The sequence below is a fragment of the Chinchilla lanigera genome, unplaced genomic scaffold (assembly GCF_000276665.1).
Source record: "Chinchilla lanigera isolate Chin_1 unplaced genomic scaffold, ChiLan1.0 scaffold00004, whole genome shotgun sequence".
Taxonomy (NCBI): domain Eukaryota; kingdom Metazoa; phylum Chordata; class Mammalia; order Rodentia; family Chinchillidae; genus Chinchilla; species Chinchilla lanigera.
Window position 1 is genome coordinate 33,652,392 of NW_004955405.1, and position 16,806 is coordinate 33,669,197.

At 38.8% G+C, this 16,806-nt stretch overlaps 1 long non-coding RNA gene across 2 annotated transcripts in view; it reads left to right on the top strand.

The window, feature by feature from the left end:
• LOC102014006 overlaps nt 1-16,517 on the top strand; it is a 66,217-nt gene extending 49,700 nt beyond the window's left edge. The window contains exons 4-6 of one of the 2 annotated variants that reach the window (XR_259427.2): nt 2,558-2,762; nt 12,072-12,234; nt 16,245-16,517. This is a non-coding gene — a long non-coding RNA (uncharacterized LOC102014006). Of the gene's footprint in view, nt 1-2,557; nt 2,763-12,071; nt 12,235-12,330; nt 12,483-16,244 lie in introns of those variants that run through there. The other variant, XR_001236072.1, reaches the window with a different exon arrangement.
• Nucleotides 16,518-16,806: the final 289 nt, after the last annotated feature.

Below are 16,806 nucleotides of genomic sequence, written 5' to 3' on the forward strand. Positions count from 1 at the left end.
TTATAGTTTTTTTTAAAATTTCTTTATTAACTCTTAACAGTTTTTTGGTGGAGTCTTTAGAAGTTTCTACAAACAAGATCATACTCTTGAAAACAGGGACACTGTAACTTCTTTCAAATGTTACTATGAAATACTCCATATTTAACCACAGGGCTTTTTTGTAAGTGAAGAAAAAGCAACTAAGTTTTAAAAACAACTAATGTAAGTTGACTTAAAACAGTTTATTTTAATTTTATGCCTTTGGTATGTTTTTAAATTCTGAAACCAACTATAGAACAAATGCATCTGTACATCATTAGTATTAAAAGAAAGCCCTGTGAGAAGTTGAAATATTCATTCTGAAGGGAACAAATTGTTACAGCCTCAGATTCTTTTTGGATTGCAGCAAAGAACATGCTCACCTTACCATATGACCACCAGAGTGTTGAAAATACCTCTTGTATACATATGTATTTATTTGATTGATGGAGCAGGTTCTCCATTATTATCTGGAAGAGCCATTCTCTGAAGCATGCAGGCAATCAAAATATTTGGAAATCCTGAAAGCCAAAGAAATAGTAGCTTTTGGTTTATTTACTGGAGCATATCTTTCTAAATATTCCCTTTTTGAAATGAGCCCCAAGAGCCATTAAACTGGGCCTCTATTATTCCCCCATGAATAAGAAAGATGAGGATTAAATGACATTCAGCAGGAATGCCCAGTACTTGGTGTTTGTCTCAAGATCTAGGCTCAAAGAGGTAAGTTTAAACAGCAAAATGTAAACATAGAGCCATTACTCTGTGTATATACAGAAAAGGAAAAATTTCTTTGCAACGTGCTTATCATACACTCAACTAGGCAATGAATTTGTTAAGAAAATATACCTACAAGAGCTTTTCTTTCTTAGTCTTCCGTGTATTCATTATTATGTATCAGTGGTGGGGACTGTGATGTTGATGAGGCAATATAAGCATTCAATGCTGGGTAGATTTTCTGAAAATGGAGCTGCTAACATCTGGGCAAGTGCCAGACAATGAAGGATAGGTTTAAGACCTGTGCTGCACGGAGGACAACAGAGGGACGCCTACCAAGATTGACTTTCAAATCCCTGCAGAACTATTTCATAAAAAGTGTTTCCTTTCCCATTTTATATGCCAAGAGATCAAAAACACATATTTGTTAAGTTATTAGTATCAATCAAAAGGTCAAGAGAAAATTGAGAAAATCAAGTGGTATAACTAGAGAAACCTTCTTTGTGTCTTAAATTCTATATAGATGGACATTAAACAGTGTATATCCTGTCTAGAAGGGAAGCACTGTGTTTCTACTATGCAACATGGGGCTTGTTCGAGGCATTCATCTGTGCAGTTTAAGGTGTGGTTAGCAAATCCTTGCTTCCTTTGAATCATATAGAAAATTTATGGGTTCCTATCCATTTTTTGCAAAGTTAAATTTTAATTTAAAACCCTGTTCTAATGGCGATGAGTTATAATTTTAGGATCTTAATTTTCTTGACCTTATCATTTGTAGAGCAGACATATCCCTCCTTTGTAACTCCATTCCACCATGAATCTAGATGAAGACCATATTTTATGACCTCTCTCCTCAATAATCTCTTTGGGTGCATGCATTCATCCAAATCCACAAAAATGCAAAGCGGAGGTCAGATGGTAGTTCGCTTACTAAATCCTAGAATGACAAAATTATGGAGTCTCCATTCGTGCCACTGAGGAATGTGAACAAAACTACCTCTGTTGCTCATCTACTGTGTCCTAGTCAGTTTCCATGCATACCCTCAAATTCTCCCAACAACCCAGACAAGTGAAACTCTCTTATCACTGTTTTGTAGAAAACTGAAACTAATTGTGTTCTACCAACTTTCCTGAGCTGGCCCACATCAGACTTTAAAATGAGAACTTATGCTGGAGATCTTCTTCCCACATCATCCATCCTATGCTGCCTTACCATCTTGAGAGGTGCTTCCCACTTAAAGTATAGGATGAGCCAATGAAGCTCATGTCCCATTTTTTAAAAACACCAAGTCCCATCCCATTTTTAAACTGAGGCTCCTCAGTCTTTTTGGTCATTGAATCACCAAACTCAGTATTTGGTGTATCATTTAAAAAATCATAGAAAGCTATATTAAAAGGCGGGGGGAGAAAAAGAAGAAGAAAAATATTACTGAATCCAGTACATGGTGGAGGCTCTTAAAGGGAGAAAGAGGAAGATATTTGGTTTTCCTGAAATTGTTCTTGTCTGTTTTAAAGAGGAAAGGGGTGGTGTGGGTTGAAGCACAAATAGGGAATAGTTATGTGGTGATCACGAGCAAAACAAAGCAAAGCAGAGCAGGTTGGAGTGTGATTTCTCCATCTCCCTAGACACTGCACCCTTCTCTGAATGAGATGGATCTGTTTGGTTTGCAGGCTAGGGCTGTCAAGCGAGAAGTATACGCTAATTTCATATTTTCTCATCACTTTCTTTTGGGGATAAGTATTTTGGTTTTCTGCTGTTTATTATTTCAAAGGCATCTCTATGCTAATACATTTCATGCTAATTATGTTCATGTTTGCCCCTCAGGTTATGATTCACATCACCCACCAGGGAGGATCATCTCTCCTGAAAACTTTCAAATTTGATTTTGAGAATTATTCAGAAAAAAGTTAAGCCATGATTTTCCCAGCGAAGGAAATAATATGCTCTGGAGGCTCTTCTGATTCATGGAAAATGGACTAGGATAACATTTGGGTTCTCATACTACCCAAATCTTCTAGAGGACAGCCAGGTACACAAAGCATTTAACAGTGTGACATTGAAATGGCAGAAGGATGACGGAAATAAAAATCTAATAAGAGCTTTTAGAAATCATTAACTTACTGTGTTTGGTCCAGAGAGGAGAAATAAAAGCTGTTTTCATTCTCCACAGCATCTGAAGTATGTTAACTGCTTCTATGGCTATAAATACCGTGTTCTGATTGTATGTCCTCATTTCTTAACATCATTTCTACAAAGTTATTTCTAATAATATTAATGCCTGAAGCTGCGATTGTGCTTATGGGAAGAATCAGGTGAAATAGAAATCTCATATAATAATCTAGCACAATGGTTTTTTGTAGGACTTTTACTACAGAGCTTTGTTTTTAATGAAGTTATAATTTGTTTGGAGAGCAGATTGCCATTTGTAAAAAAAAAAGAAGTTAGCCAATTAATCTGTCTTAGAAGTACGTTTAGGCATCTTTTTCTAAAGATAAACAGAGCTTAAAATCAATTCCTTGACATAAGGCATTAAAATTTAGGTGAGTGTGGAGAGGATATGTTGCACCTCTCCATTCTTTGTGAATTGGGCTCCTTTTGTCCCACATAACAGATGCCAAGAAAAGAACCCATATCACACCCCTCTGTATAGCTCTCTCCCCTGCTCTGTGCGTAGGAAAAGCAAGGCACCAGAAACACCAGGGAATCCATAACACAGACATAAGCTCGTTTTGTGACCAGACTCCTCTTTGGCTGTTCTTTTCTCCACCTTTCAGTAGCTGCACCAAATTTACTTTCTATTTGTTAAATGCTTTCGCTGTTAGATTGCAACAGTGACATCAGCAAGACATGAAGCCCTGCTGCTGGTATTGCTCCTCTCACTTTAATGCCTCTTGAGATCCAAGATGGTTTTGTCAGGAGGAGAGTTTCCTTTCATGGTTGGATGAAAGGGCTCCCTCTGCGAAGGGGACCTGACAGGTAAACTAGGCTCTCCCCCGACAGGAAGTGATCAGAGGGAGCCTCTGAAGGCAGGTGAAAACAGGTACCTGACATATTCTGCGACTGCCAGCCAGCATTTGACACTTCTGGTCATAATCTCTCCATAAACAGGAAGAACCTCTGCTAGGGATACAGTTGGTAAATTGGTTAGAATAGATCTTTGCCAAACAATGACAAAACCTTTTGTTGAAACCTGGCAATGTTTGGTACATTCTGTTGCACTCAGTGACCTGTGCTGTTTTACATGCTAAACCCAGTGACCCATCATTATTTTCTTTTTACTGTACTTATTTGCCTGTGATAACAAAATAGTTACACATTTCCCTTTTAAAGTTGTGTTTGAAGAATGAGTCATTGAACTAACACATTTAGCCTTAATGCAGCTCTGGCTAAGAAGAAATCTTCCTGCTCATCTCTGAGCATAATTCAAAGATAATTCCAACAGAAAAGCAATTTGTCAGCCATTAGGTTCCAGAATTATTAGGTACGGGTGAGCCACAGTAACTGATTAAGCATTATCATTTTTGCAAACTACGTTCCATAAGGACACTTAAAAGCTACCATTAGTTGCAGCTCTCAAAGGTTCCTGCAGTTTGTAGATGTTAGAAAACATGTGGTGGACACAGCTCAGTCTACACGAGCAGTAAGATTTTGATTTAACATCGCTCCAGAAATGCTGTGTGCTCAGCGAGGACTGGCACTCTTGGTTCTGTAATAGGGTTTTAAAATAAAGAGCTTTAAAATACTAAAAGGTAGAATTAAGTAAGCTGTGGTTTAAGTCCCAACATCAACATCTACTCAGTTTCTACCTAGAATAATTTTTTTTTAACTTCTTAAGCCTCTTCTCCTCATGGGTATCATTAGGAGCTGAAAAAAACTGACATTTACTTTATTTCCATTGACCAAGAAGATTACGTGAGATGATGTATTTGTATGAATGCTTACTCATAATAAATACTCGACTAATGGTCATCACTTTTATTATCATTGTTGTTTTTAATAGTATTAATACCTTAAGCATTGTTACTACTGTTGACATTCTTTTCTGAATTTTTTTTTTTTCTGGTACCGGGAATCGAAATCACAACGTTGACATTCTTATTGATGCTAATGTTTAGGCAAAAGGTTTACAATATTTCTTCATGGAGAACTTAGGTAGTACAAATCAAAAGATACATGTGTTAAATACTTTTCTGTCAATAAAACAGAAAACTACAAAAATAAAGCTGTGGGAGCCAGGTGTGCTGATTCATGCCTGTGATCCTGCACTCTGAGAGGCTGAGTCAAGAGGATCGCAAGTTCAAGCCCAGCCTGAGCAAACTACTGACTTAGCAAAAACATGTCTAATAATAAAGAATAAAAGAAAGGGTCAGATCAGTGCAAAGGTCCTGGATTTAATGTCCAGTTCTGGACAAAGATGACAGGAAGTGAAAGCTAGTGAAAGAAAGACAGAAAGAGAGAGGAATGTGGGAAAACTCAAATTTAAATGTGATTCACTGGAGGCCTACACACCATCACAAAGTTCCAGTTGTCTTTGTTTGATCAATCTTGCATTCTTACATCTGGAAATCTGAGCAACTTCACTGAAGATAACAATACGTAGCATAACAACCATTGTTAATTCCTATCATCTTTTTTTGGTTTTTTTGGGGGGGTTTTTCTCCGGTACCGGGAACCGAACTCACGACCGTGCGCTTGCTAGGCAGGTGCTTTTGCCACTGAGCTAAATCCCCAGCCCCAATTCCTATCATCTTGTTTTGAAATCCTGTGTCTTTCTTATTGTTTTCGTGTTGTTTTGTTTTTGTCTTCATTGTTATTTTGTTACTGTTTTTTTTCTCTTTAAAATAAAAAGATAAAATGTCTAAGATGTTGCATAAGTTGAAAAAGTTAAAAATTCACTAAAGTGTATGACTTATACTTAAATAATGTCTTATTCATGCTATATAGCAGGAACAAAGTTAGTTATAAGCAAGATACTTTCACCCTCAGCCAAGAATCCAGCTGTGTAGCTAAAGAGCTAGCTTTTCTACTTTTCTTTCTTGTGCCTGATATTATGAAGAGGCATCCTCTTACTGGCTTCTTGTGTTGCTGGTAGTGGTGGCCAGTGGATTACAGGATAGTATGAAATCCCTGAGCATTGCCTGGTGTGGAGTTGAGAAAAATGAAAAGACATCCTGCTGGTTTCAAAGCCCTAAGTGAGTAGCCACAACATCCTGATGGGCTCAGACCATCACACAAAAGCGTGCAGCAGGTCTCCAGCCATTAAAAAGTTTTAGCTTTCTTGCGAACCAAGAGAAGAATAATAGGCTTGTGTTTGCCTCTTAAACACCTGGCTCCTCATAGAAAGAAAAGCCGGATGTTAATTAAAACTTTGCAAACCTGGAATGGATCATGCCATTCCGTGTTGAGAAGTCAGCTTTGACTTCTAATTTCATGCCAAAAAAGAAAGAGGTTTGCTACCAAAAATTGTTACTGCATACAAATCTCATTTAAAGTAAAAGGAGAATTTTTAGTTCTGTCTTTGGAACAACTCTAGTGACAATACAGCCTTTAATAAAATAATATCTTGACTGCATATTTATATTTCATTTAATTTTACTCCTTCTTTTGGATTTCCCTTTTTTATGGAGCCGCCCTTCAAAGGAAATGCTAACAATAAATTAACATCCATACTCTGGCATGCTTCATGGTATTTCATTTTAAACATTCACACATGGATTAAAATGCAACATCATTTACCTTTCCCAGTGGCCAGCATATACATAGAAGAGAAAGAAATAGCGATTAAAAGGAAATCACCACACTAAAATTATAGAGATGCTTTCCTAGATTTCGTTTCCATTCTGTCAGTCTTCCACGGGAAGCTGGTGTAATTTCACTCAAAATGGGCAAGATTTGGCATGGTTCACAGTCACAAGTGAGAGAACAAAATAGGAGAGATTTTCATTTATAAGATTGCCTTTCTCTTATCTACGGGTCTTGTCTCTCCAACTGTCTGTCTGTCTCTGGAAAACAAAGTCAATAAAAATGATTAGAGTTGGCATTGCACAAATGTACACCCTTAAACCATGAAGCAGTAATGCTGTGCAGGAAATATTTTTTCTGACCTTTTCAAATTGCATCCAACTGTCTCGGGAATTTCTCAGGGACTGGAGGTAATAAGGTTCAATCCGTTTTACTGTCTGGCTTCAAATTTAGTTCCTCCACACCTCCAACTTATCTATTCTTTGCATCTTGGCACTGGCATCCTTTCAGCACAGAAAGCCATGCATCTCATCTTTCTTTCCCCTTCTTGGGTTTTTGCTAAAAGATCACACCGTGGAATCTACAACCGTGACGACTTTTCCCTTATTGCCTCCTTCAAACACAATATATTAGCACCAGAAGATTAGTGAGCGTGCTGTCCTTTGAGAAGCCCTTGTTGAATTTAATTAGCTTCTAGATTTCATCCTATCTTACATCTCAGTTTTTACCTATGTGATTTTTGCCTCAGTGACCTTCATTATACAAAATTTTTCAACTTAACTCTATCAGGGGTGCTCTAAAAATATGCTACAAAAATACGCAAATTTCTTTTGTTCTAAATTGACTTCGGTTTTTCTTCTGTGAGTCCAAATGCCACAGACAGACTTGCCATTGAGGAAGGGAGTTACCCAAGTGTGACGTGCTAAAGGGATGTCGAGTGGCCTCATTTTTCACTGTATTCCCTGAAGGAGAACAGAAAACAGAAGCTAGGGACACATCGCCTGACCCCATGGAAACGGTGGGTGTCAGGAAGCCTTGACAAGGAGGTAAAAAGCTCGTCTTACTTTTCCTATTCAAAGCATCTCTATGCTGAATGTGACTCTCGGTGTTTCCGCATTTGTAGGACATACCACATTCAATAGCGTCCTCTGTGTTGTTGCCCCACTCCATCGCCTCTGTCCTGCTTTCTGCAGAGATTAGAATCTTGGCTGGAATTTCCTGTGCTCAGTGGAGCTTGGAGCTTCTTTCTGACTTGGAAAGCATGTTCACCGGCAGGCAGCCATAAGCAGGGGAATGTCTTTTTGAAGTTGCCCTTCTGAGGGTCTGTGTTTTCTTGTAAACTACTTTCTTCAGTTTGATCATTATATTTGGCTTGCTAAAAATGAAATCGTTTGAAACAATCCAATTTAGAAAGTAGAGTTGGGGGAAAGGGGATGATGAGCCAACCATTTTTTACTCAAAACAATGTGTTTGGTTCTTTCAAAGAACTGGGCATACTTAGGCTAAGGTTCATCCTCATAGTAAGCTTCTATTTTCCATTTAAAACAGTGTCTACAAGTTTGGTGTTAAAGAGAAATCAACAAAGTAAGCAACTATATTGCTTAAGAGTATAGCAACTATATTGTCATTTAAGAGTGAGCAACTCTATTGTCATTTGAGATATAATCAATCCTAATAATCAGTCATAGTCCCAGTGGATGCTGTCCTTTTACAACTTGGGTATAGTGGACTGGCATTTTACTTAGTAGAGATAAAGTATTCTGGCAGCTTTGCAAATTCTAACTTCTTCAATATTTGCAAGGAGCTTAGTGTTTTCATCATCACCATCTGGGGAAGTGTGGTAATTAAAGCGGATTGGTTTCCTGGGTGGAGCATCAGTACACCTGAGAGTGGCTAGTGTAGATGTTTGCGTCTGCATGTGCATGTGCAGGCAGATGTGAGATGTGCTAACCTGAACTGGGGAGGAGGAAGCAAGAGTTCTAAAACCAGAAGTCTAGTTTTCCCCTATGGATGTCATCTCTTAGTACATCAGGAACTTGGCTCTACGTAGTAACTCCTTCAGAACATAGCATGGATCTAACCATGGAACACTTAGGGCCATTGATCATGCCATTCTGTGCTGAGAAGTCAGCTTTGACTTTCTTCTTTTTTTTTTTTTTTTGTTTTTCTCCAGTACCAGGAACCGAACTCACGACCTTGCCCTTGCCAGGCAGGCGCTTTTGCCGCTGAGCTAAATCCCCAGCCCCTTGACTTTCTAATTTGCCAAAAAGACAAGAGATTTGCTACAAAAAATTGTTATTGGATACAAATCTCATTTAAAGTAAAAAAGAATTTTTGGTTCTACATTTAGAAGGACTCTAAGGACTTTTATCATTTCTAAGATTAATCATATTTCCCACCCTTCAGGACCCAGAGGCAAAAGAAAGTCACTGTTTGGACTTCCCACCAAAAGAGCAAAGTGATTTGAAGTTGTCGGGGGAGCAAGGGAGGACATGGAGCTGGGATTGGTTTGGACTGCGTGTTATGCTTTGTAGGGTGTTCTCAGGGTCTGCAGGAGCTTTCAGTGTGAAAAGGTGAATGGGAATAGGGAGGCTAAAGTGCTGGGAGTAATACCATCTGATTCTTATTATATCACAGCTATTGACAGGGTATCTCCTAGATAACTTATGGAACCTCACTTCATCTGTAGAGGAGACCAGTAAGATGGGTACAACTATCCTAGAATGAAAGGGGACAAAAAAGTGTGGCAACTGTTGTTAATTCCTATCATTTTGTTTTGAGCTCATGTATCATTTTTGTTGTTTTTGTGTTGTTTTGATTTTGTCTTCACTGTTGTTGTTTTGTTAATTTTTTTAACTTTAAAATTAAAAAAATGCCCACAGAGTTTAAAAACTGAATTTGCTTTCAAGTGGCAGGAGAATTATGTGAGGAGAGTTATTTTTATTTGTATGGAAAGGAACAAAATAATACATTTGTTCTCAGTAGCAATGTGGTATTTCTGTTTCCTCCTCTTCTTTCTCCTCTTCCTATATCACCTGCTCCTCTTCCTTCTTACTTTGTCTCTAATTCTTTTCTTTCTTGCCCCAAAGAGAGAAAAAAGCCAGATTATTAAAGCAGTGTTTCCACTGAGTCTTCTGGAATAGTGCAGCCATTTTTTTTCTCTTCTTGGTTACAGACTTGTTTTCAGTAGAGCTGCTAATTGCACTATTCCAAAAGTTTAATGAAAGCCAAAGTTTCTCATTGGTGGCTTGTGTTACCATCACATACATTTTATGGAAATAATAATACAAGTGGTAGATGATGGCACTTACATGTTGTCCTTGCAAGTTCATATTCAACCCTGCCAATCTACCTTTTGTCTGCGTTAATGAATTCCCAAGGTCAAAAGGAGGAAAGGATGGATTGAAGAAAGCAGATGTTCAATGATATCTTTGTGGGTAATCTTGGACAATCAGTGTCTAAAAGGTGTATTTTAGCCAGGTATGGTGTCCTGTGTCTATAATTCCAACAGTCTAGGAGGCTGAAACAGGGCACAAATTTGAGTCCAGACTGAGCAATTTAGTGACTTCGTGAGACTATCTCAAAACTAGAATAATAATAAAAAAGTTGGAAATGTAGCTCAGTGCAAAGGTCCTTGGTTCAATCCTCAGTACCACCAAAAAAATTAGTTTCTATATCAGGATATCTGTGAAATGAAATTCCTTCTCATATACAAGTGAGATTTTTTTTTCCTTATTTGCCTCAATATCTCTGTTACAAACATAAACACTCTTGATTGCCAAAGCAGGCTTGTTAGTGCAATGTCAATTCAATGGAGATATCGATGGGAAGAGATTCAATTTCACTCTCGTGGATGCCTAATATCCTGCAACTTGTGCTCAGGGAAGGGGCTCGTTTATTTATTCAGGGTGAACCGGGCTCCTCAGGTTGCCACGACATCCCTCAGGCTCCTGATGCCCAGACTGGCAACCTGGCAGCACATCATTTGTTCCCAGGCAAATCAGAAGACAGGACATTGATTAAATCTAAGCAGATTAGTTGAATCTCAAGAGCTGTCACCACCACTCACTGCAACACACTCTTCCTAGAGTGAGTGCTCTAGAAATGCAGTCAGCACAGCACTGTGATAAATATTCTCTCTCTAACAATCCCAGGCAGCAGAACTGGACAGAAAATGCAGCACAGTTTTAGATGTAAATATGATTTCAAGTCCTCCCTCCCCCACCCCTCATAAATATCTTGAAGGTCTCAAATGTGCGTGTGATCTCAGTTCAGGGTTCATGAAAGACTTTTTTACAAGGGTCTTTGATTCTCACTGTTGCCCTTATTGAAATCAAACTCAAAGTAATGTAAAGAAACAACAACAAATCATTCTAAAACTACCCACTGTTGCTTCCTATCACTGCTGAAAGAAGGGAAATGACAGTGTGGACTTCTAATCCATGACTTCAGGAGTGAGCACCTGCCTGTGTGCCATGATATACTGGCAATCTCCACTCCCTGTCAGGCTTGCAGCAGTATTTATTTTTCCTTAATTGGAACCCCACTGACGCCTTGTGGGACTCCCCCTTGGCAAAGGCAATATATCCATACAGACCTAGAGCACAGCCACCCTTGTCATTTGTAATATTATGGTCAGAAATATCAACATTGGGATCAAAATTAAACCAACACCCAGGCTAATGCAGTTTCTGGGTTTGCCTTCTGGTGTTATTAAGAACTCACCATTTTTCTCAGTGTTTATCTTTGGAGTTAAAGCAATGTCAGCAGAAGCTTAAGCTGAATACACTTTGTCCAAGTGTTTCCTCTTCTGTTTGGTCCTTCATTTCCCTGCCTCAAGAAGTCTGAGAATGATTGATATAATTACTATTAGCCTGGAGGGAGAAGAAAATCATAAACACAAGCTCTGGAAACTATAGAGAAATTATATATATATATATTTTTTTTTTTCTGGGTCAGCCAATATAATAAAATCCCCCCAAAAGCCTTACTTTTATTAAAATGAAATTAATCAAGTGACTCCTGTTTCTCATAACTTTGGATGTCCAAACAGGAGTTTTATTTCCTTAGATGTTGGAGGGCCACTTCATTGTCTTATACATGGTTTCAGAATTTGCATTTGCGCTTCCTTCATTCTATTTTTGTTTTTGTCACTGAAGTTCATGAAGACTTAATCACTAGCCCTCTAATTTTCTAGGGAAAAAAATGTTGATTTATTGAACTGGACGCAGAGAAAGAAGAAGATCAATCTGACATTGTAGGGTAATAGTAGGGAACAAAACACATTCATAATTAGAAGAGAAAAGGACTTTCCTTGTTCCTTCCAGTTTATAATAAAAAGCCCCTCGCCAAAGTGTCTTAGAAAATAATGCATTCAGACTGAGTTGAATTACCGCCTAGCAGATTCTATTTATCTGTAGCTTAAAAAGCAGCTGCGTTTTTGTGAAAAGCAATGAATGTGGCAGTCCTACTTAAAGGTGGAAGAAAAAGAACACCCCTTGTTTTGTAATAAGGGGATTTTCAATTTAAAAGAGAGAGTGAGCCTGTTGTGTGAAGTAGGGTTATTACATTCACTGTATTCTATCTCACCCACCAGGAGGCTAATAATGAAGGGGCCGGGGAAGGAGGCCAGTGGTACAAGGGTTATCTCACAACCTCAGATGCTGGATAAGTCGCAGGATGCAGAATCACTTCTGGATGACATTCAGAAAGGCTGGAGTGATCATTTGGAAGAGAAAAGCCTGCCTATTCTTTCCAAGGTAAACAGTTCATTTCATCTGCCAGCGGCCTGTTGCAGTATAAAATATGTTTGTATAAAGATATCTATAAAGTTTGCCTTTAAAAAATCATTTTAGGTGCATGAATATTCCCCTGACCTGCCTGTCTGTCCAATGGTCCAATGATGAATTATTAGGAAGCTGCCCTAGACAAAGGATGAGCTCGGATCCCCACCACATCTAAAACCATGCTTTGAAGGATCTGCCAAGCTCACTTTTAATCATGAGAAAGAAATTACCCACATGGAGACAGCAGAAAATGAGAAAGTAGAGCTCGTGCTGCGAATAATTCCAGCGAGTGCCAAGGGGCTAGTTGAGGAATGGCTTCATGAGGTGAATACCTTTAGTTTGTACTTAGGGTTTGGTTAGCGTATAATCATTTTCTCTTTTAGGAGTGATGACTATCCTGAGTGTATTTCCTAACCAAAGAGTACATGGGCATTTGTCAGAATGTTAAAAATTTTAATATCAGTCTGGCCCTTGTTGTTATTGACAATGAATCGTTTCACATTCGCCAATATGCAGAAATCAGCTTGGATGGAGAAGCAAGGTGTCTGAGTCTGTGACAATTGCTAGCTGTTTGTGTTTGTGTGTTTGTTGTGAGTGCTGTCTGGTAATTGATCACTGTGTGTGTGTGTGTGTGTGTGTGTGTGTGTGTGCATGTTTGTGTGTGTGTCTGTCCTTGTTCTCGTCTTCTCTTTGTTGTAAAGGTAGGTTGAGAGGATTAACCAACCCATGGGTACTCAGATGTGAGCCAAAGCTTTCATTTGATTTTGGAACAGAAGGAAGGAAAAAAAAAGAGAGAGAGAGAACATGTCACATCATGATTAATGATTGATCTGAATTTTTAATTCATAGGAAAGGAGGAAGGAGAGGGTTTACGAGTCAAGTGACAAGGCTAACCTTTTCCCTTTGGGATAAGCAGGATTCAAATTAAACATCACTTTCAGTGTGAAATTAGTTTGAAGCCCCACCCCCACCCTCACTTGGTGCCTGGTTTAACTCCTTGATGGCTGTTCTTTCAAAAAGGGTCCCGGCCATCCCAGCTTCTGCCTGAGTTTATCCCCAGAATCATCCCTTTTCCTTTGTTTTATTTTCTAAAGATCAGATCTAGGAAAATGATATTTTGCTATTTTAAATGTACTCAGTACTCAGTATTTACAAGATAGGATTCTCCCGAAAACATTATTTCCTTGTGCCCCAAAGTAATGTCAGTAAATACATAATTTTCTTCTGTTTTCAAGGCTAATTTTACCAGGGAGGAGGGTACGGGAACGTGGGGGATCTGTCCGGAGTCTCTAGATTCCCACGTAACTGAGTCACAGGATCGCCATGCCAACCTTAAGCAATTTTGGCTTCAAGCAAACATGTGCCTGGACTCTCTCAAACTACCCTTCAGTCCCAGTCCAGAGAGCTCAGGCCTAAACTTGTAGAAAGAACACACTGTCCGGGAAAATGTTCAACTGCTTCGTACACACACTTGATGCCACAGTTCAGTACCATCGGGGTGGAGGTTGAATCGATTCTTTCTGGAGTTTGTTGACTTGCAGAGGAAGGACAAATATTGAAATGGCTAAGAAACAGGGTTATTCTTCCAGTATATTTTCAAAAGGGCAATGTCAGGGCTCTTGAATACCTTCTCTAAGGGCAGCAGAGGTGTGGTAGGGGACGGGAGCCAGCTGGGGGAGGGTTGGGCTGGGAGAGGAGCCAGCTGGGGTGGAGTGAGGCAGGGGAGGTAACCAGCTGGGGGTAGAGGTAGAGGTGGAGTGGGGGAGGAAAAGGTGGAGGAAGATGAGCAGCTGTGTTTATTTTAATACATATCATTTAACCCTCACCTAAAAACAAATTGGAGAGGTTTGGGAGTGCATTAATCTGGACCCAATTAGCATGCCTTGCTCCTTCAAAAGTGCAACCTGAAATTAATGAATATAAACTAGAGTTTCAGATGCAGTGCTTAAATCATTTGCATGCTTCATGCATGATAATTGAATTTATGTATGCACTTCCTTCCATTTAACTACTTCCAGTCTCCTCGTGATTCACACAAACCAAGATTTCATTATAGTAACCTCTAGGTGGACATAGGTCGCCCAGATTTTACTCCCATGGAGAAATTCACATTTGTGGGTCTTTTGTAAAATTTGAATTTGAATTTTTTTTTTTTTTTGAAGCAGTGCTCAGTAGAGACTAGTGTGGAATGGTGTTTTAGGAGTTGGTAAATGAGCCCTTCAAGTTTATTTTTGCAAAGTCAGAAAACCTACGAGAACTATGGCATTGAGTTTTCAGTGGTCTTAAAGAGCTGGTTTCTGGGTATCCACTTTTAAGTGTTTTCATAAAACCAAGAGCAGGGTCACTTGGGTGTAGCATAAAGGGTGCTCCTGGAATTTGAACCTGAGTTACTTAATTCACTGAGAGACTTTATTGCACATGATTGTTCCTGGAAGTAGTTAGATACTTGTTTCCATAGAGGGGGTGGGAGTGATGCCAGCCTCCATGAAAGGCACTAGATGAGCAGTTATGGTCCTTTGTTGTCCCTTGGGATGCTGTAGATTTTATCTTTTTTCCTTTCTTTTTTGTTATTTAGGTGTAAAAGGCTTTATGCTTATATAATGCAAGCAGGTGCTAAGGTTACCTCTCTCCACCTGCCCCAAGATGAAAAATCTAAAAGTGGGCAGTGGGTATACAAGAAAGCTTCTTGGGAGAGAAGTTGAAGTCAGACGCTTGGAATGATTCCCCTGGTTTTAGTTTGTACCAGTGATTTGTCTGTCTTCTGTCTTTCCTTATGTGTTTCCAAGTTCAATGTCAAAGTGAAGTGCTTTTCTCCAGGAATTCTCCCCAGTGTCCTTTGTTTTTGGTGAATTCAATGGTTGAATGTTGCTGAGTGTCTCCTGGTCTTGTTTCCTGGTCCTCGTAGCTAAGAATGTCGTTGAAGGATAAAATCTTGTTAATTTGTGATGTCACAATTTAAGTGTGCTTCCTGTCACTTATGTGTAGTTTAAAATGTTCCTTAATGTAGCATGAAATGATTGGTTAGCTTTGAAATGGTTGTGAAGTCATGTGAAGAAAATAAATTTTGCATCCGACCAAGATAAATTCACTCTAGTGCTTTATGGCTTTTTATTCCTATGTGATAGTAATAAAGTCTCATGTAGGGATGGAAGCCATGAAATACATTGTGAAAAATCATCAACTCAGAAGGGGCCATCAGTATAGCGAACGTTAGCCTGTGGTGCTGTGAATGTGATGGAGAAATGACTTAGTGTGTAGCCCTACTGTGTGCTTGGTTTTCCTTGAGTTTCTTTATCTTTAGATCTGGACAGCTAAGGAATCTAGTTTACTAGAGTCGACTCATTTCCGTAATCATTTGTTAACACTCACATTCGAGTTTGTGTATTTCTGTTGACCATACATTTTTCCTGTTTTCTACTAATGACCATCCTTTAGGGGGACTTTCATAGCCCAGCATTTTGGTAGGCAGCATTCAATCCTTCTGTGCCTTTTTCTGCCAACCGTTGAGGTGTTTCTTCTGAAACAAAGAAGAAATAGACAAATCAGACTTGCCCTCTTGGAAATGTGGTCCAGATTTCTCTACTCCCAAGCTCCAAAAAAGGTATCCATTGCATGAGCTAGATCAATACCTTCTGAGATCCATAAACTCACTGAGAGTCCTTCTCCACTTAAAGGTGTGGAATAGTGGACAGACATCTGATGTTAGAGGAAAGAAGAAAAAGTTTGGACTGGAGTTGGAGGATAATCCCTCTGCCACTTCAGCTATATGCCTTGGGGCAAGTGATTTACACTTTATGGGCTTCTTTTCTTACCTTTAAAATGGGAGAAAGAAAATCTATACTGTAAGGCAGTTGTGAGGATTAAATGAAGTAATGCGTGTGTGCCTAACGAAGTATTTAACATTATTTTTAAAAAACTCATGAAATATTAGTTTTTTTTCCTTCCTTCCCTCTCTCTCCCTCCTGTTTTTCCCCATCCTTCAGATATTAGTCTAAAACAGCACCTTGGGATCTAAGCAACACCTTTGAGAAGGAAAAGACTTCTTCAGGAATGTCTTGTTGCACCTCTTTTCCGTATGGGGCTTAAGTGCCTAGAGTGGACCAATAGTTTAATTTTGTTTAAACTATTGAAATGTTTAATGTTGACTCTTGACATATCTGCATTTTTACTATTTCTGTGTACTTGTTTTTGCTTGAACTGTTTTAATATTGACTATTGACCTATTCTCATTTTTACCGGTTTTCTGTACTTGTTTGGGAGCGAATTCTAATAAAAATTATTTGTGTTACCTTTTGCCTCTCTATTTCCTCCACACCGTGAGATTTTATCCTAAAAGGACAACTCATACATTTGCTTAAAAACTGCTCGCTTGTGGCACAAAAAGAACCGTATCATTCCTCCTCCCTACATTTAACCTGCATATCAGTGTGTCTGGGAAAATTGTCAACTTAGGTCTAATTTTGATGTCCATTCATCTGTTAAATATATACATTTACAGTATCACTAAATATATAAATTTGACAATGTCACTAAAGACTTTGGGAC